This window comes from Odocoileus virginianus, unplaced genomic scaffold (genome assembly GCF_023699985.2).
Source record: "Odocoileus virginianus isolate 20LAN1187 ecotype Illinois unplaced genomic scaffold, Ovbor_1.2 Unplaced_Scaffold_1, whole genome shotgun sequence".
Taxonomy (NCBI): Eukaryota; Metazoa; Chordata; class Mammalia; order Artiodactyla; family Cervidae; genus Odocoileus; species Odocoileus virginianus.
This window is the reverse complement of record NW_027224263.1, coordinates 11,368,627-11,396,340: the sequence shown is the minus strand read 5'-3', so window position 1 is coordinate 11,396,340 and position 27,714 is coordinate 11,368,627. Positions and strand designations below refer to the sequence as shown.

The window sequence follows — 27,714 nt, the reverse complement described above, 5'->3', positions numbered from 1 at the left end:
CTATATAGAAATGCAATTGATTTTTGTGTTGATTTTATATCATGTGGCCTTGCTGAGTTCAATTATTAGTTCTAGAAGGTTTTTTTTAAGATTTCTTGTGATTTGTTGTGCAGATGGTCAAATTTTCTGCAGAGACAGTTTTCCTTGATTCTTTCTAATCTGTATTTTTTAAAATTTCTTTTTCTTGTCTTGTTATACTGTCCAGAACTTCCAGCACAATGTTGAATAGAAGTGATAAGAACAGACATGCTTCCCTCATTCCAATCTTAAGAGGGAAACATTCAGTCTTTCACTGTTAAGTATAATGTTAGCTGTTATGTTTAGATGTTCTTTATGAAGTTAAGGAAGTTCCCCTCTACTCCTAGTATACTGATGGTTTTTATCATGAGTAAGTGTTGAATTTTATTAAATGTGTTTTTCTTTGCTAACTGATATGGGCATGTGGATGGGGCTTCCCTGGTGGCTCAGGTGGTAAAGAATCCGCCTGCAGTGCAGGAGACCTGGGTTCAATCCCTGGTCAGGAAGATGCCCTGGAGAAGGGAAGGCAACCCATTCCAGTATTCTTGCCTGGAGAATACCATGACAGAGAAGCCTGGTGGGCTACAGTTCACGGGGTCGCAAAGAGTCAGATATATATGGTAGCCTATGTTGACTGATTTTTCTCAAGTTTTTATATGTTGATTGATTTTTAAAATATTGAACTAGATTTGCATACCTTAATAAATCTCACTTGGTCATGGTGTGTAATTCTTTTATACATTGTTGGTTTCATTTTGCTAATGTTTTGTTGAAGATTTTTCTAAGTCCATGAGATATTTGTCTATAGCTTTCTCCCTTTCCTGCACTCTCTTTGACTTTGGTATGCTTCTGGGACTCTGATATGGATCTTTTTTAATTTCCCACAGGTTTCAGAGGCTCTATGTTTTTTCCAGTCTATTTTTTTCTGTGCTGCTCAGATTGAGTAAATTCTATTGGTGTATCCTCAAGTTCACTGATTCTATCCTCTGTCATCTCCACTATACTATTGAGCCTAACCAGCAAGTTTTTAATTTCTGCTATTGTATCCTTCCTTCTATAATTGCTGTTTCTTTTTTATAACTTGTTGTTTCTTTGCTTCTTATTTTTTTTCCTTTCATTTTTTGGAAGAGACATGGCAATTACTTATTGAAGCATTTTTGTGGTGCTGCATTAAAATCCTTGTCAGATAATTCTCAGTATGGTACTGGCACAAAAACAGAAATATAGACCAATGGAACAAGATAGAAAGCCCAGAAATAAACCCATGCACCTATGGGTACCTTATTTTTGACAAAGGAGGCAAGAATATACAATGGGGCAAAGACAGCCTCTTCAATAAATGGTGCTGGGAAAACTGGACAGCTACATGTAAAAGAATGAAATCAGAACACTTCCTAACACCATACACAAAGATAAACTCAAAATGGATTAAAGACCTAAATGTAAGACCAGAAACTATAAAACTCTTAGAGGAAAACAGGCAGAACACTCGATGACATAAATCAAAGCAAGATCCTCTATGACCCACCTCCTAGAGTAATGGAAATAAAAACAAAAGTAAACAAGTGGGACCTGATTAAACTTAAAAGCTTTTGCACAGCAAAGGAAACTATAAGCAAGGTGAAAAGACAACCCTCAGAATGGGAGAAAATAATAGCAAATGAAACAACTGACAAAGGATTAATTTCCAAAATATACAAGCAGCTCATACAACTCAATACCAGAAAAACAAACAACCCAATCAAAAAGTGGGAAAAAGACCTAAACAGACATTTCTCCAAAGAAGACATACAGATGGCTAACAAACACATGAAAAGATGCTCAACATTGCTCATTATTAGAGAAATGCAAATCAAAACTACAATGAGATATCACCTCACACTGGTCAGAATGGCCATCATCAAAAAGTCTACAAACAGTAAATGCTGGAGAGGGTGTGGAGAAAAGGGAACCCTCTTGCACTGTTGGTGGGAATGTAAATTGATACAGCCACTATGGAAGACGGTATGGAGATTCCTTAAAAAACTAGGAATAAAACCACCATACGACCCAGCAATCCCACCCACTCCTAGGCATATACCCTGAGGAAACCAAAATTGAAAAAGACACATGTATCCCATTGTTCATTGCAGCACTATTTACAATAGCTAGAACATGGAAGCAACCTAGATGTCCATCGACAGATGAATGGATAAAGAAGTTGTGGTACATATACACAATGGAATATTACTCAGCCATAAAAAGGAACACATTTGAGTCAGTTCTAATGAGGTGGATGAACCTAGAACCTATTATACAGAGTGAAGTGAGTCAGAAAGAGAAAGATAAATATTGTATTCTAATGCACATATACAGAATCTAGAAAAATGGTACTGAAGAATTTATTTACAGGGCAGCAGTGGAGAAACAGACATAGAGAATAGACTTATGGACATGGGGAGAGGGGAGGAGAGGGTGAGATGTATGGAAAGAGTAACATGGAAACTTACATTACCATATGTAAAATAGATAGCCAACGGGAATTTGCTGTATGGCTCAGGAAACTCAAACAGGGGCTCTGTATCAACCTAGAGGGATGGGATGGGGAGGGAGATGGGAGGGAGTTTCAAAAGGGAGGGGATATATGTATACCTATGGCTGATTCATGTTGAGGTTTGACAGAAAACAACAAAATTCTGTAAAGCAATTATCCTTTGATAAAAAAAAATTTTTTTTTAAATCCTTGTCAGATAATTCTAACATCTGATTCATCTTGGTAGTGATGTCAGTTGATTGTCTTTTCTCACTCTAGTTGTGATTCTCTGGTTCTTGGTATGATGGGTGATTTTTCATTGTATCCTGGACATTTGGCTACTATGTTAGGAGACAATTTAAATCTTTTATTTTAGTGGACAATGTTTAGCTTTAGCACACAATTCCTAGCCTACTTTTGTAGGCTGTGGTTTCAATGACAATTTACTTTTCAGAACCTCTGTGGTGCAATTTTGTCCGGCTTGGTTAACATGGTGCTGACGGGGCCCTCACTGGTCCCTGCTGGTGCTGCCCGAGGGAGCAGAAGGTGCTTCACCAGGCTGGACTGCCTCATGTCTCTAGGTGGAGGAGGTGAGTCTCTAGTCTTTAAAAAGAGCACATTACCTGACTTTGCTTATTCTGGTGGCAAGTCCCCCACCCCTTGCCAGTGCTGTATGCCTGGTATATCTTTTGGGGAGAGGGGAATCCTTAAGATCATAAGGACAAAAGGCTTCCTGAGCCAGACTGCTTGCTGCAATAGGATTTCCCCTTGATGGTGCCATTTGCACAGTATCTTTTGGTGGGCCAGGGGAGTCTCTGGCTTGGTGGGAAACGAAAGCACTTCTCCTGACTGCTTATTGTCAGTGGGGCTCCCTGCTACATTTCCTTGCTGGAGTTGCCATGCTCACTTAGTATTGTCAGCAGGACTCCCACTCAACCCAGAGGAGCCTACCTGAGCAACCATCTGTTGCTAGGTTGGGAGCTGGGAAATACTGGGCCTATGTTGCCTTTTGTTGGGTGGTAAGTCATAAGGCTACCACGATGTTCCTCCAGTCCTGGAATTCCCAGCCACTCTGCCTTCCTCTTTACCTCTTTTAGAATTCTCCTTTGGTTGCCTCTTGAATTATTTCTAGGATTCATAATTATACTCAGCTGAGAGGAAGAGGGAGCAATGAGTCTATGCCATCTTGTCCAGACTGAGAGTAGAAGTCCAATTTCACACTGGTTTCTGCTGCTGCTTCTCCTAGGAATGACTCCGGCTTTCATCTGCCACCCTTCTCTTGGCAAAGAGGTGCTCAGGAGGCTTTGCTTTGGGTAATATAACAAGTTCTCAGTTCAGGAGGGTTTTTTGTGTTTATGTCTGTGGTCTGTTTGTTTTTGAGAAGAAAGGCTGGCAGAGACCAGCCCTGAAGCAGCAACTGTGTTACCGTGGGGAAACACTCTTGATTGGAGGCTGAGTCAGCTGTGGATCTGTCTGGCCTATATGACACTCCGATGGCCCTGCACTCACAGGATCATATTTTGAGGAGTCAGAACAACCAAAATTTGGCATTAATATTTCCAGACAGGATGGAGGCAGAAAATCAGAAAATAAGATTTTAAAATATTCTCCTTTCTCTGCAGAAAACCTTGGCATATCAGTACACTGTGCAGCACTGATCTTCAAGGAAAACAAGAGGCCACTGGAGAAGACTGCCTGTTCTAGTACGCTGAATCGTGATCCCCCAGAGATGTCCATGTCCTAATCCTTGGGATCTGTGAAGGTGTTACCTTACATGGACTTTGCAGGTGTGATTAAGTTAAGGATTTAAGATGGGGACATTATCCTGGATTATCCAGGTGGGCCTAATCTAATTACAGAGTCCACATAAGGGAGAAACAGCAGGGTTAGAATTAGAGAAGGCAATGTGAAGCAGGGGTCAGACACTGACAGAGAGGTTTGAAGATGTTATGTGCTGGCTTTGAAGATGGAGGAAGGGGCCATGAACCAAGGAATGCCCGTGGCTTCTGGAAGCTGAAAAATGGATGATTTTAGACTTCTGATCTCCAGAAGTGTAAGATAATAAATATATGTTGTTTTAAGCCATTTAGTTTGTGGTAATTTATTATAGTAGCAACAGGAAGTAATACACTGACAGAGGGCAAGGAAGGGTCATGATGGGGGCGGACGGTCAGAGAGTACTATAGGGTAGTAGGAACATGGCTGCTGTTTAAATGCTTGCTGCACAAGTTTCATGTTTAAAACTCCAGTCTGAGAGGAGACTGATTCAAAGTCTAGACCACAGCTGAAAATTAGAACTTTTTATGATGATGGGAAGGTTCTGTATCTGCACTCCCCAATACAATAGCAATTATTAGGCACATGTGACTACTGAGAACATGAAATGTGGCTAGGGCTAATGAGGAAATAAATTTTTAATCTGATTTACTTAACTTACATTGAAATCTCAAAAGTTTCATGTAGCTAGTGGCTGCTTGTATTGACAGAGCAGGTCTCTACCATTAAAAAGAGTGTGGATAAGGTAAATACAAACTTATTCGTTCAATTCTTCAATGCTAGAAAACTAGCTTGCCAAAAACAGCTTGTATCAAATTAAAGAAGCACCAACACTTCTCTGGAGATCAAATTTCTCATAACCTCTGCCATAATACAAGTACAAACCTAGAAGAGGAAAAAACATCTAAACAGCCTGAGAAACTGCTATCATAAAATCCATGAACTTCACAGGAAATATATGAGGTCAGCCCTTGGTGAAACATCTGTACCTTAGAAGAACCTAGAATACACTGGTCTCAGCCTCTGACACCAAAAAGAGTAAAGCTGGAAACTAAACAAGATAGAATTTCAAAAGCACAGAAATCTGGGACCCATTTAATCGGGAAAGACATATTACTACATGCCTCAGAGGTCCAGGGCAAAAGCAGATGGTCATAATGGCCACTCTGAGTCACAAAGCAAGGTTATATTATATTCTGTGCCATCTGTTTAAGAAGGCAAACAGTAAATGATGCAATTAAAAAAAAGAAAACCTCAACAAAGAAAATGGGTAAATGCAAAATAAAACAAAAAACTATGTTTTCAGTGTCATGCAAAACCCCTACCTTTTTTTCTTAAACTTTTTATTCTGTACTGGAGTATAGCTGATTAACAACACTGTGATAGTTTCGGGTGAGCGCCAAAGGTGAGAGCCATACATATACATGTTTCCATTCTCCCCAAACCCCACTCCCATCCAGGCTGCCACAAAACATTGAGCAGAGTTCCATGTGCTATACAGTAGGTCCTTGTTGGTTATCCATTTTGAATAGAGCAGTGTGTACATGTCCATCCCAAACTCTCTAACTATCCCCCCTCTTTCTCCTGGCAACCATAAATTACAGAGACTGTGAGTCTCTGTTTTGTAGGTTCATTTGTATTGTTTCTTTTTAGATTCCACGTATAAGTGATATCATATAATATTTGTCTTTCTCTGTCTGACTTACTTCACTCCCCATGGCAATCTCTAGGTCCATCCATGTTGTTGAAAATGGCATTTGTTGTGTTCTTTTTTTATGGCTGAGTACTATTCCACCACACACACACACACACACACACACACACACATTCTTCATCCATTCCCCCACTGATGGACATTTAGGTTGCTGCCATGTTTGGCTATTGTCAACAGTGCTGCAATGAACATGGGCAGAACCCCTACTTTTAAGGTACCGGCCACTGTGCTATATCACCCATTCCAGCTCTTTGTCACTGTGGCTGTCACCATCATGATATGCACTAGGGTTGGTAAATCACTTCAAGCATTCTCTCACCATTACCATCAACACCATTCTCACCTTATCCTTCTGCTTTAACTGCCACACAACTTCCAAATCTGGATCAATGCAACCAGCCACCACTGCTGTTTCTGTGTCCATGCTGCTGAGCCCTGGGAGAGAAAAGAGCACAGTGGTACAGGACAGGATCATCTTGAAATGCATGGTCTCTGTGGACTATTACATGGTGGTTATATATGCAAGAAATCTATATGTGCTGATATGGACAAATATTCAAGGCACCTTAAATTAAAAAGCAAGTGATATCACACCCCAAGTATGGCAATCATCAAGATAACAAATGTTGGTGAAGATGTGGAGAAACTGCAACCCTCTTGGGTTGCTGGTGGGAATGTAAAATGGTGCAGCCACTTTGAAAATATGTGGCAGTTTCTCAAAATGTCAAACATAGAGCTACTGTATGATCCAGTGTTATGGAAGCTAAATGAATAGTCTTGTATAGGCTTCAAAGAAAAGCAGAGCAGGCCTCTGACCTTGTTTCTAACCTGCCTGGACACTGCCCTGACTGGGAGTGACTGGGAGTGACTGCCTGCTGTGAGTGCAAGACTTGCAGCACCATAGATAAGATGGGGGAGGAATCTTGAGATTGTTGAGAACCTGGAGGGGGCCGGGACAACCAAGCCCCAGGCTTCAGTTCAGTTCAGTTCAGTCGCTCAGCCGTGTCCAACTCTTTGTGACCCCATGGACTGCAGCACACCAGGCTTCCCTGTCCATCACCAACTCCCAGAGCTTACTCAAACTCATGTCCATCGAGTCGGTGATGCCATCCAACCATCTCATCCTTTGTTGCCCCCTTCTCTTCCCGCCTTCAATCTTTCCCAGCATCAGGGTCTTTTCCAATGAGTCAGTTCTTCACATCAGATGGCCAAAGTATTGGAGTTTCAGCTTCAGCATCAGTCCTTCCAATGAACACCCAGGACTGATTTCCTTTAGGATGGACTGGTTGGATCTCCTTGCAGTCCAAGGGACTCTCAAGAGTCTTCTCCAACACCACAGTTCAAAAGCATCAATCTTCGGCACTCAGCTTTCTTTATAGAAATGTTGCTATAGGCTTAGCAACATTCCAAGTTTTACAAGACAAAACAAACAGCATTAACATGAAACCAGGCTTGCAATTTGGTCACAGATTGATGATGATATCAGTTTGCATCCATCCTGGGATTATAAGCAGGAACCCCAAACTGCAATCTTTGAAGTCTCACCCACGGAGTGGACACACTGCCTGGGACCCTTTTCCCAATCTGGACTCCAGATGTGCTGTGACAAGGGACTTTAAGTCTGGATGTTGGTCAAAACCCAATTTGGTGATGTATTCTCTGCTCTTTCTATTTCTCTTTTCTTTTAATGAAAGTAAGCTAGATAATTCTCTAATAAATATCTATATTATTTATTTGTATATAACAAGTGGCTTATTTTGTTAACAAATCCTTTGAACCTGAGACAAAAGTGAAAACTTTCAGCAAAACACCAGCATTCCACTCCTTGGTATATATTCAAGAGATATGAAAATAAGCATCCACACGAAAACTTGTAAATGAATGTTCATAACAGTATTATTCATAACAGTTAAAAAGCGGAAACAACCCAGTGTCCACTAACTGATGAATTGATAAAAAAAATGTGGTGTACATGTACAAAGGAATGTTATTCAGCAGTAAAAATAATGAAGTTCTGATTCATGCTATAACATAGATGAGCCTCGAAAACATGTGCTAAGTGAAATAGGCCAATCACAAAAGACCATGTATTACATGCTTCCATTTATAGGCAAGTCCAAAATAGGCTAATCTATAGAGACAGAGAGGAGATTAGTGGTGTCTTCAGGCTGTGGGTGGGCATTGGGGATAAGGGAGTAACAGTTAAAGGTCTCAGGGTTTTGTTTTGAGGTGATGAACATGTTCCAAAAACTGACTATGATGGTGGTTGTATATATCTATGAATATACTAAAAACCACTGAATTGTACAGTTTTAATGTGTGAATTGTATGGTGTGCGAAGTACAGCTCAATTCAATAAAGCTGTTATTTTTTTTTAAAAAAAGCAAGTGCTAGAATAATGCATGTACTATGAGTTCATTTACATAAAACCCCAAACTACATATGCATGCAATATAAACATTTGTGAATGTATGTAAATATATAGAAGATGATTTGGAAGGCTCCCCACCCATCTGTTAGCATTGGTTACTTCTGGAGAGGGAAGCAGGACTGCCTTCTGTACTCTCACACTTTCCGGCTTCTCCTCCTACCACCCTAGTTGTTCCTTCAAGTTGCTTTTGTAAGCATCCCTTCCTCTGCACATCTCTTTAGAATCTCATTTTACTCTTCAGGCTCTCCTTGAAGTGATCCTAAGATCACACATTTCCCACAGCTTCAACTTCCATTCATATCCCAACCCATTCATTCAGCAAATATTCATTGAGCACCTACCAGGTACTGTACGAGTACCTTTGATTCCTTCCTTTCCCTCACCTCCCATCCCTCACCCAGCAAATTCCACCAGTCCCCTCTCCAATAAACATACAGTAAGACCCCTACCTATGAATGAGTTCCAGTCCAGTTTGTTCCTAGGTCCATTTGCTGGTCTAAGAGGAAAGAATTTTTACAAAGGCAACTTGAAGGAACAGCCAAAGTGTCTGACCCTCAGGTTTTTCGCTGAAGCAACTAGACAGACGGTGGGTGCCACTGAGGCTGGAAGACAAGGAGAGGAGCAAGCAGGATTGGGTCTTGCTTTAAGAACTGAGTTCTGGGCATGTTAAATTTGAGATGTGTGTGAGTTATCCAACTGGAGATCCTAAGTAGATGGCTGGCTATAGAAGTCTAGATAGACCTCAGTGAGGTGGTCAGGGCTAGAGAGGGAAGTTTAGAAACTGAACTTATCAATATAGATATAGTATTTAAAGCCCTGGGAATAAATAGCCTAGGAAGAAAGTGGAGAGTAAGAAAAAAGGGGGCCTGATGCAGAGTTCTAAAGTCTCCCATATTTGTATGTCCAGTGCTAACCTCCTTCTTCCATGAGTTCCAAATGCCTTAGATAAACCTGATATGGCCCCAAATGATTCCATCGACTTCCTCTTCAAAACTGGTCCTCCTCCTGTATTCATCAGTCAATTCAATCTCCAGTACCATTCCCCACCTTTCCATCCCCATGACAGTTACTTTAGGTCATCAACCTCATCATCTTATGCCTGGATGACTACAGTAGTTTCTTAGCTGACATCTCTGCCTCTAGTATTTCCCCCCAACTGTGGCTGCCAGTAGGGTCCTTCTAAAATGCCCCATCATGGTATTTCCCTACTTAAAACCTTTTGATGATTTCCCATTGTTCAAGATAAAGTAAAAATTCTTAAACTTAATGTATAAGATCTTTTAGGATTTGTTTTCTGCTGACATTTTCAACCTTATCTTCCATTTACCCCCTCTCCCTTACATCCTAGGCATACCAATTGATCAACTGCCTTTAGTTCTCTGGACACATCATTCTTATTTATTTCTACAAACATGTACCTACCTGCAATGCACCCCACCACTAACTGTTCTCCAGCTCTATGAAAAGTTTTCAGATTGCCCTCCAAACCAACTTGATCTCTTCTTTCTTGATGTCCCCTCAGTATCCCGAGCATGCTTCCATCTTTATTGTCTATATCTTATTATATTTCTATGTCCATGTAGCTCTCTCCCTCTACTAGCCAATAAGCTTAATGAGGGTAGGGATGGTACTTATTTGTTTTACCAGCACTTAATATGGTGCCGAGCATATAGTTAATCACATCAGCCAATATTTATCAAATGCTTATTATTAGTGCTAAGTAATTTGATAAGTGCTTTACATGCACTGATTCATTTAATCTTTAAAAAAAATTTTATTGGAGTATAGTTGATTTACAATATTGTGTTAGTTTCAGGTGTACAGCAAAGTGAATCAGTTATACATATACATATATCCACTCTTTTTTAGATTATTTTCCCATTTAGGCCACTACACAGTATTGTGTACAGTTCCTTATTGTGTAGGTTCTTATTAGTTATCTATTTTATATACGGTAGTGTATGGGGCTTCCCAGGTGGCTCAGTGATAAAGAATCCTGCCAATGCAGGAGACTGGGTTCGATCCCTAGGTCAGGAAGATCCCCTCCGGAGAAGGAAATGGCAACCCACTCCAGCATTCTTGCCTGGAGAATTCCATGGAGATTTCAAAAGGAGCCTGGTGGCCTATAGTTCATGGGGTCGCAAAAGAGTCAGACATGACTGAATGAATGAGCACGCACATACGCCACTCCAGTTTCCTGCTGGTGACCATAAGTTTGTTTTCTACATCTGTGGCTCTATTTGTTTTGCAAATAAGTTCATTTGTACCATTTTTTAGATTCCATGTATAAGTGTATCATATGATATTTGTCTTTCTCTGACTTACTTCATTCAGTATGACAATCTCTAGGTCCATCCATGTTGCTGCAAATGGTATTATTTCACTCTTTTTATGGTGAAGCAATATTTCATTGTATGATTCATTTAATATGTACAACAATCCCATGAGGCAGGTACTATTACTATGCTCAACTGAGAAGTAGGAAATAGACACAGAGAGGTTAAGTAACTTTGTCCAAGTCACACAGCTAGTAAGTAATGGATACAAGCCCAGTCAGTCTAGCTCCGATGTCTGCGCTTGTAATCACTAGTCCCTCAGCAAATAAATGCCGGTTCGATGAATGGAAAATTGGAAACGTGGGACATGTGATTTTTTTTTCATGTTATTATTCTAACCTTGACAATTTCATCTTTTCTTTCATTAAAAAACCTCATTTCATTCAGAGCTCAGACTCAATAAAGCTACAAAATCAAATAACAGATCCTGTGCTATGGAGCTCAAGGGAGCCAATAAGGGCAAATGTCATTATCCTCACACCTCCAGGCACTTAGCAAGTCAGGTTGATTTACTGATGTTCAATGACTAGGGCCAAAGCACAAAAAAATAAGATAGGTCTAAACATCATACCATCTTAACATCAAAACATCCTGACAGTAACCATTTACTGAGCACCTCACAGATGTCAGGCACTTTGCTGAGAGTTTTACATGAATTACCTCATTCAATCTTTCCAACAGCCTTCTGTGGTTTCTGCACTGTTAGACTCTCCATCTTACAGATGAGAAAATAGGCTCAAAGAGGCTGGGTAACTTCTGCAAGGTTGCAAAGTTAGTAAATGGCAAACCAGGATTTACACCAGGGCTGTCAGCTGTAGTTGGTACTTTAAAGCTCTGCAGTGGACCGCCCACTTGCCTGAGTCAACTGTGACTCTAGGGCTGCGCTGCCCCCACTGGACAAACACTAACCACATGCAGCTAGGTCAATTTATGTCTTTATTTTTCAAATTTTATTGAGGTACAATTTATTTACAATATTGTGTTAATTTCTGCTGTACAGCAGAGTCTGATTCAGTTATACACACACACACATACATATACACACATTCTTTTTCATATTCTTTTCCATGATGGTTTATCACAGGATATTGAATATAGTTCCCTGTGCTATACAGTAGGACCTTGTTGTTTATCCATCCTATATACAATAGTTTGCATCTGCTAATCCCAAATTCCCAATCCTTCTTTCCCCCACTCCGTTTCCCCTTTGGTAAGCATAAGTTTGTTTCTATGTCTGTGAGTCTATTTTGTAAATAAGTCCATTTGTGTCATATTTTAGATTTCACATATAAGTGGTATCATATGGTATTTGTCTTTGCGATTTACTTCATTTAGTGTAATAAGCTCCTGATTCATTCAATTGCTGCATATGACATTATTTCCTTCTTTTTATGGTTGAATAATAGTCCACTGTATATATACACCAAATCTTTATCCATTCCTCTGTTAATGGACATTTGGGTTAATGGGTTTATTCCCATGTCTTGGCTTTTGTGAATAGTGCTACTATGAACATAGGGGTGCATGTATCTTTTCAAATTATAGTTTTGTCTGGATATATGCCCAGGAGTGAGATTGCTGGATCATATGGTAATTCTATTTTTAGTTTTCTGAGGAACCTCCATACTGTTTTCCATAGTGGCTGTACTAACCTATACTTTCATCAACAGTGTAGGAGGGTTAGCTTTTCTTTATACCCTCTCCAACATTTATTAGACTTTTTAATGATGGCCATTCTGACTGGTGTGAGGTGATACCTCACTGTAGTTTTGATTTGCATTTCCCTAATAATTAGTGATGATGAGCATCTTTTCATGTAGGTCAATTTAATTAAAATTAACTACAACTAAAAATTCAGTTCCTCAGTCACACCAGCCACATTTTATGTGCTCAAAAGCCACATGTGGCTATTGACCACCATATTAGAGAGCACAAAGAAACACTGCCCTCATTACAGAAGGTTTCCTAGGTCAGTGAGGCACCAAAGTGTGCTGCCTATGACAAGATAGGCTCTGCAAGCTTCTTCCAAGTGTTGTGTCCTTCTCTCTACCCTGCCAATCTGGCGCTTCTCACTTCATAGTCTTGAGGAAACTCTGAGGCATCCTTTAAGGTAATAACTTCCATTATCGTCCCTTCCATCATTCACCTCTTCAGTAACATCACCCTTTCTATCCACTGCCCACAGTTCATCCTTGTGCCCATCCCAGTTGCCCCCTCCCTTCTCCAGTCCTGGGGAGACAGAGGTCCTGTTGTTATCCATTCTCATTCTGCCTACAATCAACCCAGATGGTCGGGCGGGGAGACAGACACTTCACAGCCACAAGTAGGAAGGGTCCCCCAAAAGCACAGATCCCCCCAACTGTTGTCTGCAATTATGCCCTGTATCCTCACCTGCTGCTGGCTAAGCTCTCCAAGGGGAGGGCTCACCCCACCCCTGGCCCAGCTGGCTGCAGAGGTGCAGGCTCCTGTGGCCACCGTGACTCTAATATGATTTTGGAGCTGGTGAAAAAGACTTGCAATCTTTTTCAAACCACCTGTTACTCAATGTCAACGAAATCTGAAAGGATGCTAGAAGACAGGCTGGTTGTATATAATCTGCTCTGCACACAGGGACGAGTTGGAAAGAATGGAGACAAAGCAGCCAGGGATAGAGGAGCTAAATAAGATCCATTTGATTACCTATGGTCATGGAGAATAGACATAGCAGCTTATTAAAGCCCCTTGATTCCCAAGGCACTCTGGAATTCATTATATGACATAGCCATACCCTTACTTCTGAACCTCAGCAGACTTATCCACCTAAGTAACTTTTCTCAGACTGATATTAAAATGGGCATATATTTTCCAAGCTGATTGTAACTGATGGCTAGAGGAAGTGGGCAATGGCATGCAGACTGGGAAGTGTAAAGAAAGCTTAAACTGATCAATTCGCCACTGAAAATCTCAATGAAGAGTATTGCAGAGTCACCTGTGTATACTGTCCAAAGGATTCTGCCTGTCAAGGCAACTACAGAGTTGAGACACCTGAGACACTTTTCAGAGGCCCATGCCAAAGATGTAGGAAAGAGTCAAGCTGGATGTCTCTTGGTTCATCATGCCACTGGTCACAAAATCAGAGACACCCTGCAGATCTCCAAAAGGTTCTCATGCAGAAGCAACCTCACTCCAGCACACGGCACTTACCAGTGGGGGCTGTACTAGGGAAAGAAAGGGTGGGGGGGGGGGCTTCCCTGGTGGTCCAGTGATTAAGAATCTGCCTTGCAATGCAGGGGACATGGTTCGATCCCTGGTTGAGGAACTAAGATCCCACATGCTATGGGGCAACTAAGCCCATGCACCACAACTTGCATGGCAAGGGAAGATCTCAAATAACACAGTGAAGATCTCATGCAGCACAGCTAAGACCCAACACAGCTCAAAATAAATATTAAAAAAAAAAAAAGAAAGGAAGGAAAGGTGGGCAGGCTCTGTCCCCATCCCTGTGATATGTGGGCCATGCTGCCTCTGAAAATACAGCGGTAATATGGGGACAGTAAGCAACACTCAGGGTTTTGCTCCAGTCATGCTTGAAGTGGGCAGAGCAGAGTGATAATGGAGCAGGGAAAGGATGAGGGGCCAGAAGACAGAGTCACCATTCCTGAGAGCAAGAGTTCTCGCGAGACATTTATTGGTTTCTGTCTTCCCTCTGAAGAGGAGAAAGTAGGTCAACACACTCAAAGAACTGTGACCAGGAACAGTGGGACTGAGAGGGAGCTGCTGGCTGAGCCCTGCCAAGATGAAGCGGTGAGAGACACGCCTTTCGTTTTCAGGCACTTGGCTGAGGTCACTCTTGGCCTTGGGAAAAACTTGGGCTGTGGAGCCCTTGGTGTGTATTCTCTGCAGACCCTCGGACTTGGGTCCAAGGGGAGCCTCATATTTTAAAACCGATATCTAAATGGTTGGCTGGCATGAGCTGGCAGGCACAGAATGTTTATAAGCAAACTGCCTGCTTTGGCTTTCAGTCAAGGTGGACAAGGCTCGGGGCAGCTCGGCTAAATATAGACAGCACAGGGGGCACAGGAAGCCAAAGAGCTCAGTTTCATGCCCAGGTCTCTTGGCTAACCTGGGGCAGACTCCCAGAATGTCTTTCTTTCATGGACCGACCTGTTCTTTGTAAGGCAGGAGCACTGAGTAAGTTTTCCCAGGTCTAGAGAAAGGGGGGGGGGGGATGGTGGGTGTCACACTGAATCTGTTGCATTTTCTGACCTCATCTTCCCTTAAAAGATCCCAGTTTAGGGAAAAGACCAGTTGTGATCAGGAGGAAGGTGGAGTAGCAGATACATGCATGGAAATAGGACAAAGTGGTGATGACCCACTGGCGGCCACATGAAGCCCCCTGAACAAGGTTGCTGGTTAGTTCGAGCCAGAAGGAGGCTGCCTGAGCCCTGGTCTAAGGGTAGACGTGGTACAGAAGCATACCAGAGGTGCCAAGTTAGAACTCCTGTTACATAGGGCACAGCTACGAGGCAAGCAGTGTGAGACACAGGAATTCAGGGAGGCAATTTTAGTAGGAAATTTAAAAAGCAGGCTGTTCCTGCCCTTTGTCCCTGCCCATATGCCATTCCTTTCCTCAGCAAGACTACTTGTACAAAAGCAAAGAACCCAGACCAAGGGGGCTGCCTGTCCAGTCCAGTGAAAGGGCAGTGTTCTCAGGAAAAGTGTGGACTAGCCATGGAGCTGGGGAGGCCGAACCTCAGGGAAGTCTTCAGTTATTTCTCGTCCCAAGGCCTTTGGGCCTACCTTTGCTCCTAGACACTTCTGCTAGAAGTCAGTATATCCTTGTGTGGCAGGAATACCTGGGAGAAGCTGCTATTTTTTTCTGATTATAAAATTGATAAATGATGGCTGTATAAAATTAAGAGTATAAAAGAAAATTTAAAGTAGAAAAAAAATCACTATAATCCTATCACTTAAAGATTATTACTATTAACAGACTTTATGTAAATTTGGAGTATTCAGGCCTGGATGCAAGCTCTGGCTCTACTGCTAATTACAGTGTGACTTTGGACAAGTTACATAACTTTCTGAACCTCAGTTTTCTTATCTGCAAAATGTGAATAATCATAGTACTCACCTCAAAGCACTGCTGCAGCGATACAAGAATTCATTTAAAGAGGTATAGTCGTCCCTGGCAAATAGTAAGTGATTAATAAATCCTGGCCACCACCATCATCATTCTATGTGCCAATATTCAAAACCATCCATACTGATGGCTGCATAATATTCCATCGTGTGATGATACTATTTCCCAAGTGTTAAACATCTCTGTTGTTTCCAAGATTTCAGTATTATAAAATTGTTGCAAGGCACATTCTTGCATGTAATCTCTGATCATTTCCTTCACATAAATCTCCTAGAATTGAGCTTACTGGGAAAAAGAATATGAACATTTTCAGGCCCTTGTTCCAGACTACAAGCTGGGTTTCTAGAAAAGTTGTATTCATTTACATTTCTACCAGCAGGGCATATAAGTTCCTATATCTTCATACTTTTCACCAACACTGAGTAATAACATTTTTGAAAAGTCTCTGCCAACTTGATAAGGGAAATGATGTTTTGTTTTCACTTGTAAGACTCTGACTATAAGCGATGATACATATTTTAAATTCTCTATTAAACTCATACAGGAACTCACGTGTTCCCAGAGACAAAATCCATAAGGAAGTCTTCAGAGATCCTGAAATGAAAACACACAAGGGATATCTGCATTAAAATAATTTACATTTGAACAGTTGATATACATATTTGTAATCACTTTAAATTATAAAGTATAACATATAAAAAACTGCACATCTTAGTAGAGCATTATAAAGTCAATACCTTCTTATTCTCATCTAGGTCAAGAAATAGAACCTTGCCAGCTACCTCAGAAACCTGATATATATCCCATCCCAATCCTTCTTTGCATTCTTTTAGTTTTCTTTTTTAATTTGTACCCAAGTTGCAACCTTAAGCACTAAACTTTAGTTTTACTTTTTAAAAATATATTAAGTTTCTTTTTCTTAGTAACTGACATACTTATAATAAAAGTTACACTGGCTTCTATCAGCACATAACTGAAAGAAACAAATGCTTTGAAAAAAATGGAGCTTTGATGTTGTCCTTTAGTCACAGTGTCCAGCTCTTTGCAACACCCTGGATAGTAGCCCGCCAGGCTCCTCTGTCCATGGGATTTTCCAGGCAAGAATACTGGAGTGGGTTGCCATTTCCTTCTCCAGGGGATCTTCCCAGATCAGGGATTGAACCTGTGTCTCCTGCGTCTCCTGCATTGGCAGGCAGATTCTTTACCTCAGGGAAGCCCAAGCAGATGAGTATTTCAGATGAAAGACGATGGTGGTTTGGACCAGACTGGTTGAAAGAACGAGAGGTGGTCACATTTGGGATACACCTCAGAGTTAGAATCAATAGTAATTACAGGGACTTCCCTGGTGGTCCAGTGGCTAAGACTTCAAGCTCCCAATGCAGGGGGCCTGGGTTTGATCCCTGGTCAGGGAACTAGATCCCACATGCTGCAACTAAGAGTTATGCCACAACTAAAGATCCCAAGTGCTGCAACTAAGACCTGGCGCAGCCAAATAAATAAATAAATATTTAAAAAAATAGGAATTATGGATCGACTGTGGATGAGGGGGTGAAAGGAAGAGGAGAATTAAGGATGATGCCCAGGTTTGGGGCTCAAGCAATAGAGTGAATGATGCTGACAGTTACTGAGATGGGGAAAAGTGGTGGTGGGGGGGTATTCAAGTTCAGATTTTGACATGTTCACATGCCAGTGTCTAGGGGACTGGAGAAGACAAGTAGATAGTGATGTGTATCTGAGTGGAGCTCAAAGAGGCGGCCAGGTCTTGTGTAGCCCCACGCTGGGCACTCTGAGAGGGGACACGAACTGTATCAGACACAGTTTGGAAGAAAGAGTTAATACAGAAGGTCTCGTGGATCAGTCCTTGTATGTCTCCAAGGGACCCTGGCATCATAACTGACCCCTGACCTATACCCCTGGGACAATGGCCCTCAGCAGGTTCTTTATGTCTCTGATTGACCATGCTGTCCAGAGAAATGGTGTGTGTTGTACCAGCTCAGGAGGTCCTCTCAGGAGTGTTTAAGAAGAGTTATGATGTACCTGGCTTTAAGTAAGTTTCATTTGAGTCTTGAGTTTTGTCTCATAAATGCCTCAGACCTGGAGACTTGGTGGACTTCCCTGGGCACAGACATGTCATGAATGTCCCTGTAGTTTGCTGTGAGTTGTTCCTGTGTGGCCCTGGGTAGGGAAAAATTCAGAAGGTTATCCCCGAGCAATGTGTGTATTTTTCCTGCTGCCTTCCTCTGTATCCTTTGCTGTAAGACCTCACCTGCAACTAAAACCTGCAGCTGCATCTTGTGAGTCATCCTTCTAGTGAATCACCTAACTTGAAGTGGTTGTTGTTGTTCAGTCACTAAGTCATGTCAGACTCTTTGCGACCCCATGGACTGCAGCATGCCAGGCTTCTCTGTCCATCACCAACTCCCGGAGCTTGCTCAAACTCATGTCCACTGAGTCAGTGATACCATTCAACCATCTCATCCTCTGTTGCCCCCTTCTCCTCTTGCCCTCAATCTTTCCCAGCATCAGGGTCTTTTCCAATGAGTCAGCTCTTTGCATCAGGTGGCCAAAGTATTGGAGGCTTCAGCTTCAGCATCAGTCCTTCCAATGAATATTCAGGGTTGATTTCCTTTAGGATTGACTGGTTTGATCTCCTTGTTGTCCAAGGGACTCTCAAGAGTCTTCTCCAACACCACAGTTCAAAAGCATCAATTCTTCAGTGCTCAGCTTTCTTTATAGTTCAACTTTCACACCCATACCTGACTATTGGAAGAGCCATAGCTTTGACTATACAGACCTTTGTCAGCAAAGTAATGTCTCTGCTTTTTAATACACTGTCTAGGTTGTCATAGCTATTCTTCCAAGGAGCAAGCGTCTTTTAATTTTGTGGCTGCAGTCACCATCCACATTGATTTTGGAGTCCAAGAAAATGAAATCTGACACTGTTTCCACATTTTCCCCATCTATTTGCCATTGTGGAGCCCCCCAAAATATAGCCTCTGCCATCAAGGGGCTTCAGTTTTAGCTGGAGAGAAGAAAGGAAGAAATATGAAGCCACCGTGACCCAAGCAGGAAAATATATACAGCACAGTCTGCCTGAGGACAGGGACAACATGTCTGTTCATCTTTGTACCCCCCAAACAGGGCTGGGGAATGGTGAGGTCCTCAGTAAAAGGTTGCTGAACTTCAGGCAAGAGGTGGAACTTGCTGGATGGTGAGGATTTTCAATAAGCTAAGAAGAGAGGAAGGGCATGCCAAATGGAGTAAACAACTTGATGCAGGCCCAAAAGCCAAGAACAGGCAGAGTTTGTTTGTCAAAAGCTGCCCTCTTAGTCTCCGCGCTCCACAATCCCTGGCTCAGTTATCAGACAGTAGGCACTTAATAAAGTTGGCCATTTGTCAGGTATCCATGACCAAGCTTGCTGCTACACCCTCTCCAGCCTTCCCTCACCTTTCTGGGAAGTGCTGAGGATGAGAGGGAAAGGCACAGCCTAGTCCTCCTGCACCGGCTCAAGTCACATGCAAGAGAGTAAACTGAGGCTAAGATGTCGAGTTCCAAACCTCACTGTGACACGGACAGGTAGCTGGGCTGGTCTGCCTGCTGTTCAGTGATAAACTTTCAGATGGGACTACCATATCTGTATTAATCCTGAATTCCACATCAGTTCCAAAATCAAAACTCCCAGAACTCAGGCATCGAGAATACAATCCTGCCATACTCCCTGGCCAGCTTTTGAAAGAAAGAGACTCAGAACTTATTCACCACAAGAGAAACTCAGGTGAAGGGAGATATGGAGATGGAGGAAAAGAGAAGGTACGCTCAAAAATGGCCCATTTCTGTATGTATGAACAGGACAGAGAACAGAAGAGTGAGCGCTTGGACCTTCGAGATCATTGAATGCAACCACTGCCCCTCCCCCTCGGGCAGAGGAGTAAGAGATCTAAGACCCCACAGCTGATCCAGGACCAGAACCCAGCTTTCCCAATTTCCAGTCCAGGGCTTTACCACATTTTAGTGCCCCATTCAGTAGTCCTACTGCCATGAGAATCATCCCCAAACAAGGAGGATGGAGTAAACTGGCCAATTGGCAAGCACCCCTTGGTGAAGTGCATTAAGGGACGGAACAGGGAGGAGGCAAAGGGCTTGGCCAAGGCATCACGCTGGCAAGGGCTAAGGGAGCCACACTTCTGTCTGCCGCATGGGCTCTGCAGCCTCACTCTTCCTGTGCTTTGACCTGAGGCAATCATGCTCTGTGTCACAGGGTGGGGAGTCAGAGGTGTGAACAAGACTTTCCTGCCAGCAGAGGTGAGCGCCCAGACTATTAATCAACCAGCAAAAGGAGGGAGGTGATTGCAGATGATTGGCTTAAAACTCAACATTCAGAAAACGAAGATCATGGCATCTGGTCCCATCACTTCACGGCAAATGGATGAAACAATGGAAACAGTGACAGACTTTTTATTTTGGGGGGCTCCAAAATCACTGCAGATGGTGACTGCAGCCATGAAATTAAAAGACGCTTGCTCCTTGGAAGAAAAGTTATGACCAACCTAGACAGCATATTAAAAAGCAGAGAGACATTACTTTGCCAACAAAGGTCCGTCTAGTCAAAGCTATGGTTTTTCCAGTAGTCATGTATGGATGTGAGAGTTGGACTATAAAGAAAGCTGAGCACCAAAGAACTGATGCTTTTGAACTGTGGTGTTGGAGAAGACTCTTGAGAGTCCCTTGGACTGCAAGGAGATCCAACCAGTCCATCCTAAAGGAAATCAGTCCTGAATATTCATTAGAAGGACTGATGCTGAAGCTGAAACTCCAATACTTTGGCCACCTGATGTGAAGAACTGACTCATTTGAAAAGACCCTGATGCTGGGAAAGATTGAAGGCAAGAGGAGAAGGGGACGACAGAGGATGAGATGGTTGGATGGCATCACCAACTCAATGGACATGAGTTTGAGTAAGCTCCGGGAGTTGATAATGGACAGGGAAGCCTGGCATGCTGCAGTCCATGGGGTCGTAAAGAGTCGGACACAACTGAGGAAGTGAACTGGACTGATCACAGATGCCTCTGACAGTAGCAGAAAGCCCTGGCCCAACCGGTGTCCCTTCCACCCAAGGCCTGCCAGTTCACAGCAGCTGGGCAGAGAGCTCAAGGCCATGAGAACGGGACAGGCTGCCAGAGTGGAGTCTGCACATTAGCCTCTGCACCCTGCCCAGACTTCTGACTCAGAGGTGGTGACAACGAGGCCGGGCTGGTTCATTGGCATAGTGAACCCAGGCAACAGGCTGGCAGTGACTTCTTTGAGGCTTGAGGTCACTTCCTGTTTGGTATCCCCAAGCCCTGAGCTGCCCTCCCATGCAGCTCGGGCCTCCGTGCAGGATCACAGGCAGCTCCTAGGCCAATTGCCAAAATGTGAGCAAAAGCCTAGAGGTACCTGAGGGAGCCTCAGATGAAGTCTGAAAAGGAATGCCTCTACTGAGGACCAAATCTCAGAATGAATGAATTTAGGATTCAAATCACATTCTTGCTCAATGCATGAATCACTCTCGTAAAACAAGACAATTTCAGTTCTGCTCAGGGCTTCAAATCTCACTATCAAAAAGCATTATATTGTCATTGCAAGAAATAGTTCATAATTCTGGCTTAGGCAAGGTATAGCAGAGTTAGAAACAACTGGATTTGCATAGATAAGCAAGTCGTATCCTTTAAACACCAAAATCTTTAAAGATTATCTCTGATGACATGAAATATACGTGTATATATTACATGCTTCCCGGAGTTCTTAATTCACTTGAATCTTTTCCCAGCTAGTTCAGGGTAATCAGAATCAACATGCTTTATTATGTTGTGCTATTTTGTCAGTATGACTTCCCATCAGTATATCTGAGCTTCTTACCCCCCATCCCCCACTCCAATATCTCTTCCTGTTGCTTTTAATCTGTACAGCTAGAAACCAGATGACAACATTCTTTAGAGCTATGTTGTAAGCAAGGCACTAGAAAAGGCCTGGGGAATAAAGTTGATGACTCCAGTGCTATCGCTCTGTGTTTGAGGGAGTTTATGTCTATTTTCTTCTTTCTAGGTTTAGAGCAAAATTCCAGAGGACAGAAGTTGCCAGAAGCCTGGCCTGGGGTTAAGTGCTGTGCTACTGGATATCTGCCTGGAATTAGGCCAGGCCTCAAAATCCCCTGTCCCCGCACCAACTCCCTGGCTCAGACAGCTCTGAGTGACAGTAAATTGGGAAGAATAACCAAGAATAAACATGAAGCTGTGCCAGATTCTTCTTTCAGAGAGCAAAGTACCCAGCGCAATACTGTAGAGCAATTATCCTTCAATTAAAAACAAATGAATTGAAAAAAATAAGACAGCGAAGTGCCAACAAAGTGGGGGTAACATGGGCTTGGGGAATCTGCTCTAACCTCCAACTGAGGAACATCTCTGCCTTTTCCCCAAAACTGTGGAATGCTGAGGAAATTAAAAAGGTGAGGTCTTGACCTTAGGCAGATCCAGAGAGAAACCAGATGATATAAAAAATGCACTGATCAATTTTTAAGTCTGTGATACCTTATTGCATTCCAGTCCCAAAGAAAGGCAATGCCAAAGAATGTTCAAACTACCACACAATTGCACTCATCTCACATGCTAGCAAAGTAATGCTCAAAATTCTCCAAGCGAGGCTTCAACAGTACATGAACCGAGAACTTCCAGATGTTCAAGCAGGATGTAGAAAAGGCAGAGAAATCAGAGATCAAATTGCCAACATCTGTTCAAACACAGAAAAAGCAAGAGAGTTCCAGAAAAACATCTACTTCTGCTTTATTGACTATGCCAAAGCCTTTGACTGTGTGGATCACAACAAACTGTGGAAAATTCTTTAAGAGATGGAAATACCAGACCACCTGACCTGCCTCCTGAGAAACCTGTATGCAGATCAAGAAGCAACAGTTAGAACCACACATGGAACAACAGACTGGTTCCAAATTGGGAAAGGAGTACATCAAGGCTGTATATTGTCACCCTGCTTATTTAACTTATATGCAGAGTATATCATGCAAAATGCCAGGCTGGATGAAGCACAAGCTGGAATCAAGATTTCTGGGAGAAATATCAATAACCTCAGATATGCAGATGATACCACCCTTATGGCAGAAAGCGAAGAGTAACTGAGGAGCCTCTTGATAAAAGTGGAAGAGGAGAGTGAAAAAGTTGGCTTAAAACTCAACATTAAAAAAAATGAAGATCATGGCATCTGGTCCCATCACTTCATGGCAAATAGATGGGAAATAATGGAAACAGTGAGAGACCTTCTTTTCTTGGGCCTGAAAATCACTGCAGATGTTGACTGTAGCCATGAAATTAAAGATGCTTGCTCCTTGGAAGAAAAGCTATGACCAATCTAGACAGCATATTAAAAAGCAGAGACATTACTTTGCCAACAAAGGTCCATCTAGTCAAAGCTATGGTTTTCCCAGTAGTCATGTATGGATGTGAGAGTTGGACCATAAAGAAAGCTGAAAGCCAAAGAATTGATGCTTTTGAACTGTGGTATTGGAGAAAATTCCTGAGAGTCCCTTGGACTGCAAGATCAGTCTTGAATATTCACTGGAAGCACTGATGCTGAAGCTGAAGCTCTAATACTTTGGCCACCTGATGTGAAGAACTGATTCACTGGAAAAGACCCTGATGCTGGGAAAGATTGATGGCAGGAGGAGAAGGGGATGACAGAGGATGAGATGGTTGGATGGCATCACTGACTCGATGGACATGAGTTTGAGCAGGCTCTGGGAGTTGATGATGGACAGGGAAGCCTGGCATGCTGCAGTCCATGGGGTCACAAAGAGTCAGAAACGACTGAGCAACTGAACTGAACTGAAATGAACCTTATTGTTAACTGTAAATACTACTTGTAGTTCAGGTCTCTGGAACGTTCGCGTCTTATACTGTATAGCTGTTACTTTCTATCCATTGAATACCAACCCCTCCCCCATACCCCCATCCTCCCATCCCCTGGCAACCACCATCCTTACTTTTGACTATTTCAGAGGTCTCATCTAAGAGGAATCTCATGTCATATTTGTCCTTCTGTGACTGACTTATCTCACTCAGCCTAATGTCTTCTAGGTCCATTCATGTGTCCAAACTCACCAGATTTTACATATTAATTACTTGCAGTTTTTGGCATACAATTATACCTCAGTGAAGCTGGAGAAAAAAATAACTCAGCCATGGGCTCTACGTTCAAGCAAAACAAAAATGCCCTAATCAGAAGGTAAGCAAAGTGAATTTTGAAGTTTCTTAACCTTCCTCTTGAGAAACTGTATGCAGGTCAGGAAGCAACAGTTAGAACTGGACATGGAAAAACAGACTGGTTCCAAATGGGAAAAGGAATACGTCAAGGCTGTATATTGTCACTCTGCTTATTTAACTTATATGCAGAGTACATCATGAGAAACACTGGACTGGATGAAGCACAAGCTGGAATCAAGATTGCCAGGAGAAATATCAATAATCTCAGATATGCAGATGACACCACCCTTATGGCAGAAAGTGAAGAGGAACTAAAAAGCCTCTTGATGAAAGTGAAAGAGGAGAGTGAAAAAGTTGGCTTAAAGCTCAACATTCATGGCATCTGGTCCCATCACTTCATGGCAAATAGATGGGGAAACAGTGGAAACTTTATTTTTGGGGGCTCCAAAATCACTGCAGATGGCCACCTGATGGGAAGAGCTGACTCATTGGAAAAGACCCTGATGCTGGGAAAGATTGAGGGCAGGAGGAGAAGGGGATGACGACAGAGGATGAGATGGTTGGATGGCATTACTGACTCAATGGACATGAGTTTGGGTAAACTCCGGGAGTTGGTGATGGACAGGGAGGCCTGGCATGCTGCAGTCCATGGAGTCGCAAAGAGTCGAACACAACTGAGCGACTAAACTGAACTGAACTACAGCAATACTTGAGATCTTTGATGTCCTTCTTTAAAATCTTGGCAGAAAAGCAACTCATGCAATTTATAATGCAATAGCAATGGCCATCATGTGTTTCATACTTTTACAATTTAGAAACCATTTCACACTTGACACTTCATTTGATAAGTTGCCGAGAAGGCCATTCTCCCTTGCACCCTCAGCCATCACTTGTTACTTTAAGAAGCAACACTTGAAAATTTCTACTGTCTATAATATTATCAACAGCTAAATTCCCACTGTGTCCACATCTTCTGTAGAAAAGGATGACCACAGGATTCTGCTGGGAGAGCTGGGTCAGGCCCCAAAGACTCAGCTACACACAAAATATGAAAGGAGGATTGCCTAGATGCTAGGGTCCCTATCTTCTGGGGGCCTCAAAATCCAGAGTCCTGCCTCTGCCAGACCATTAACCCACACATGATGGAAAGCAGTCTCCCTCAGCCTGTCCTAGCATCATTTTTAGCTTACAGTGGAGGGAATAATGCAGAATCCATAGGCTAGCAGTTCCTTACTTTGGCCTGGACATCAAACAACAATCAAGATGATGACAATGGAAAAGTTATCACCTGTGCACCTTGATTTGACCATTCTTGAGAAAGGAGGAAGGGACTTCCCTGGTGGTCCAGTGGCTAAGACTCTGTGCTCCCAATGCAGGGGGCCCAGGTTTGATCCCTGGTCAGGGAACTAGATCCCACATGCTGCAACTAAGAGTTCACATGCCACAACTAAAGATCCCGCATCCAGCATGCTGCAGTGAAGATCAAAGATCCCACAAGCCTTAATTAAGACCGCACAAGGATAAATAGATAGTCTTAGCATTTAATGATGTTATGTTCATTGAACATAGCACTAAACACATTTTAAAAAAAACTAACAACAACAAAAAGAAAGAAGGGATAAAATGTGCCCCTACCTAGTTCCCAGATAGAGATGATAAACACAGTACTACAATGGACTATTTTAGTTTTTAAGGTGAATTACTTTGAAGTCCTTAGAAAGATGACGTAAGTCTGCGAGATTCTAACTGGCTCAAAGTTAAATATCTTTGATCACTTAAAAGTTTTACTAGAATTCATACACAACATCTCAAACTGAAGACATAGAAAAGAGAAGAAGGCTTAGGTTTCAATGTTGGGAAGGGGGAGAAAACTTAGTGAGGAGAGTGGCAACCAACAGCAGGAATATGAAACACAAAGAGGAAGACATGAAAATGTCAAAGTGAAGAATTAAAATTTTGTTACTGGGAAAGAAAGAGGAGAATATAAACAACAACCATTGAATGGTGTTTTCCCATAAAGAAAACACAAAGAAAATTTTAAAAGTGGTTCAATCTGGAATAACTGTGAAACAATGAAAAACATTATAAAGGAAACAACGCTCATATGTATGAAATACATTTAAATGGTAGACTCTAGCCAGGTGAGTGCTGTACCTGGTCTGAGAAATCTTTTAACCGTAATGAGCTTGGCAGTGACTCTAGAAGGTAAGGGGATGTGATTCGTATCTAAGAACTATTTGGGCGAGTCTCGCCCAGATTCAAACTAACAGGACCCACGCAGAATATCACAATGAAGCCAAAGGAAAGAAAGGAAAAACTCATCATCATGACTCTCTTTCAGATACAGCCATGCCAACCCCTGCCTTGTTACATTGCTGCCCCTCCTACCCTTTGAAGCCAACCAGGTCATCTACCCAGCTACCCTGTGGATAACTTACATCAGGTCTAGGGCTCATCCTGCAGAGATACACATGCCAGAAACAAGGAAGATGGGCTGCAACTCTGGCAGATGTACACTCCTTGGATTTGGTCCACACTGACCCCAGCCACCCCTCTCCTCTGGAAGACACTAAAGGCAAGAAGAGTCGATTATTTCCTTAGTTTGCTTGTACCTGAGATTCCAAGGGAAAACAACAAAAAAAGAAGCAAACTGTTCCAAGGGCTGGGCACCCAAAGTCACCAAGCACCACAGGATTGATTTTTACACACACACACACACACACACACACACACTCTAATATACTCTAGTGGTTATGGTTCAGCTATGCAAGATAAGTCAGGTCGGGAGCAGCCAACCACTTTTTAGCTCTCAGGTCCCTTCTGGGAATTTGGTCTTAACTTCTGGAGAGAAATCTGGAAATGGCTCCACTAGTCATCCTCCTCCTGGGAGAAGGGCAACCATAACTACAGAGAACTCAGCATTGGGAGGGGAGTAAGGCCCCTCTCTCAGTGATACTCATGGACACTGGGGAACTCTGTTCCCTCAATCTCGTCAGAGAGTTTGCTGTAGATTAATTCATGGTGCCTCAACTCTGGGGCCTGAGGACCATTAGAGACAGGGACTGCCTGCCCAACTTTGTGAGAACTTCGGAAAGAGCAGCTCTTCCACTTTCTCACCTAACACTCCCATAGCTCCAGTCAGACCTGGAACCTGGGACCAGAGTGATGAAGGTGTCTGAGCTGGGAGCCATTCTTACATTCACACGAGTGTGAGTCTTAAGACAGAAGCAGAAGGAGGATGTGAGCTTCATGGTGAACAAATTGAGGGAGGACGAGGAAAAGGACTGCAGCAGACAAACAGGTAAGCACTGCCTGTCCTGTGTCCTCTCATTAGCTAAAACTAGCGCTCTCTGTCAGGTTAGAGAGCTGGTTTGGTGTCTGCAGAATTAGGAAATCAACATCACTCATACATTCCCTGAGAGTGGGGTGTGAAGTTAAGGGTCAGTTGGTCCCCAGAGGATGTAGGAGAGACTCTCCACAGCCACCAGACAGACCAGGTATGCTTCTACATGACCCTGGCATTAGACTGGGAAAGGTGATGAGTTCCTGCCACTGAAA

At 42.6% G+C, this 27,714-nt stretch overlaps 1 long non-coding RNA gene and 1 other non-coding gene across 5 annotated transcripts in view; one reads left to right on the top strand and one right to left on the bottom strand.

Annotated features, from left to right (window-relative positions):
* Window positions 1-27,714, bottom strand: part of LOC110146222 (uncharacterized) — a 57,210-nt gene that overhangs the window by 10,770 nt on the left and 18,726 nt on the right. For 2 of the 4 annotated variants that reach the window (XR_002316442.2, XR_011485905.1), the window contains 3 exons: window positions 17,947-18,084; window positions 16,462-16,503; window positions 6,364-6,455 (listed from right to left, as the gene is read on the bottom strand). This is a non-coding gene — a long non-coding RNA (uncharacterized lncRNA). Of the gene's footprint in view, window positions 1-6,363; window positions 6,456-8,900; window positions 9,054-16,461; window positions 16,504-17,946; window positions 18,085-27,714 lie in introns of all 4 variants that reach the window. The other 2 variants (XR_011485906.1, XR_002316441.2) reach the window with 2 other exon arrangements.
* On the top strand, window positions 25,490-25,562 carry TRNAG-CCC (transfer RNA glycine (anticodon CCC)). Its single transcript has one exon. It is a non-coding gene; the product is annotated as a tRNA-Gly (tRNA).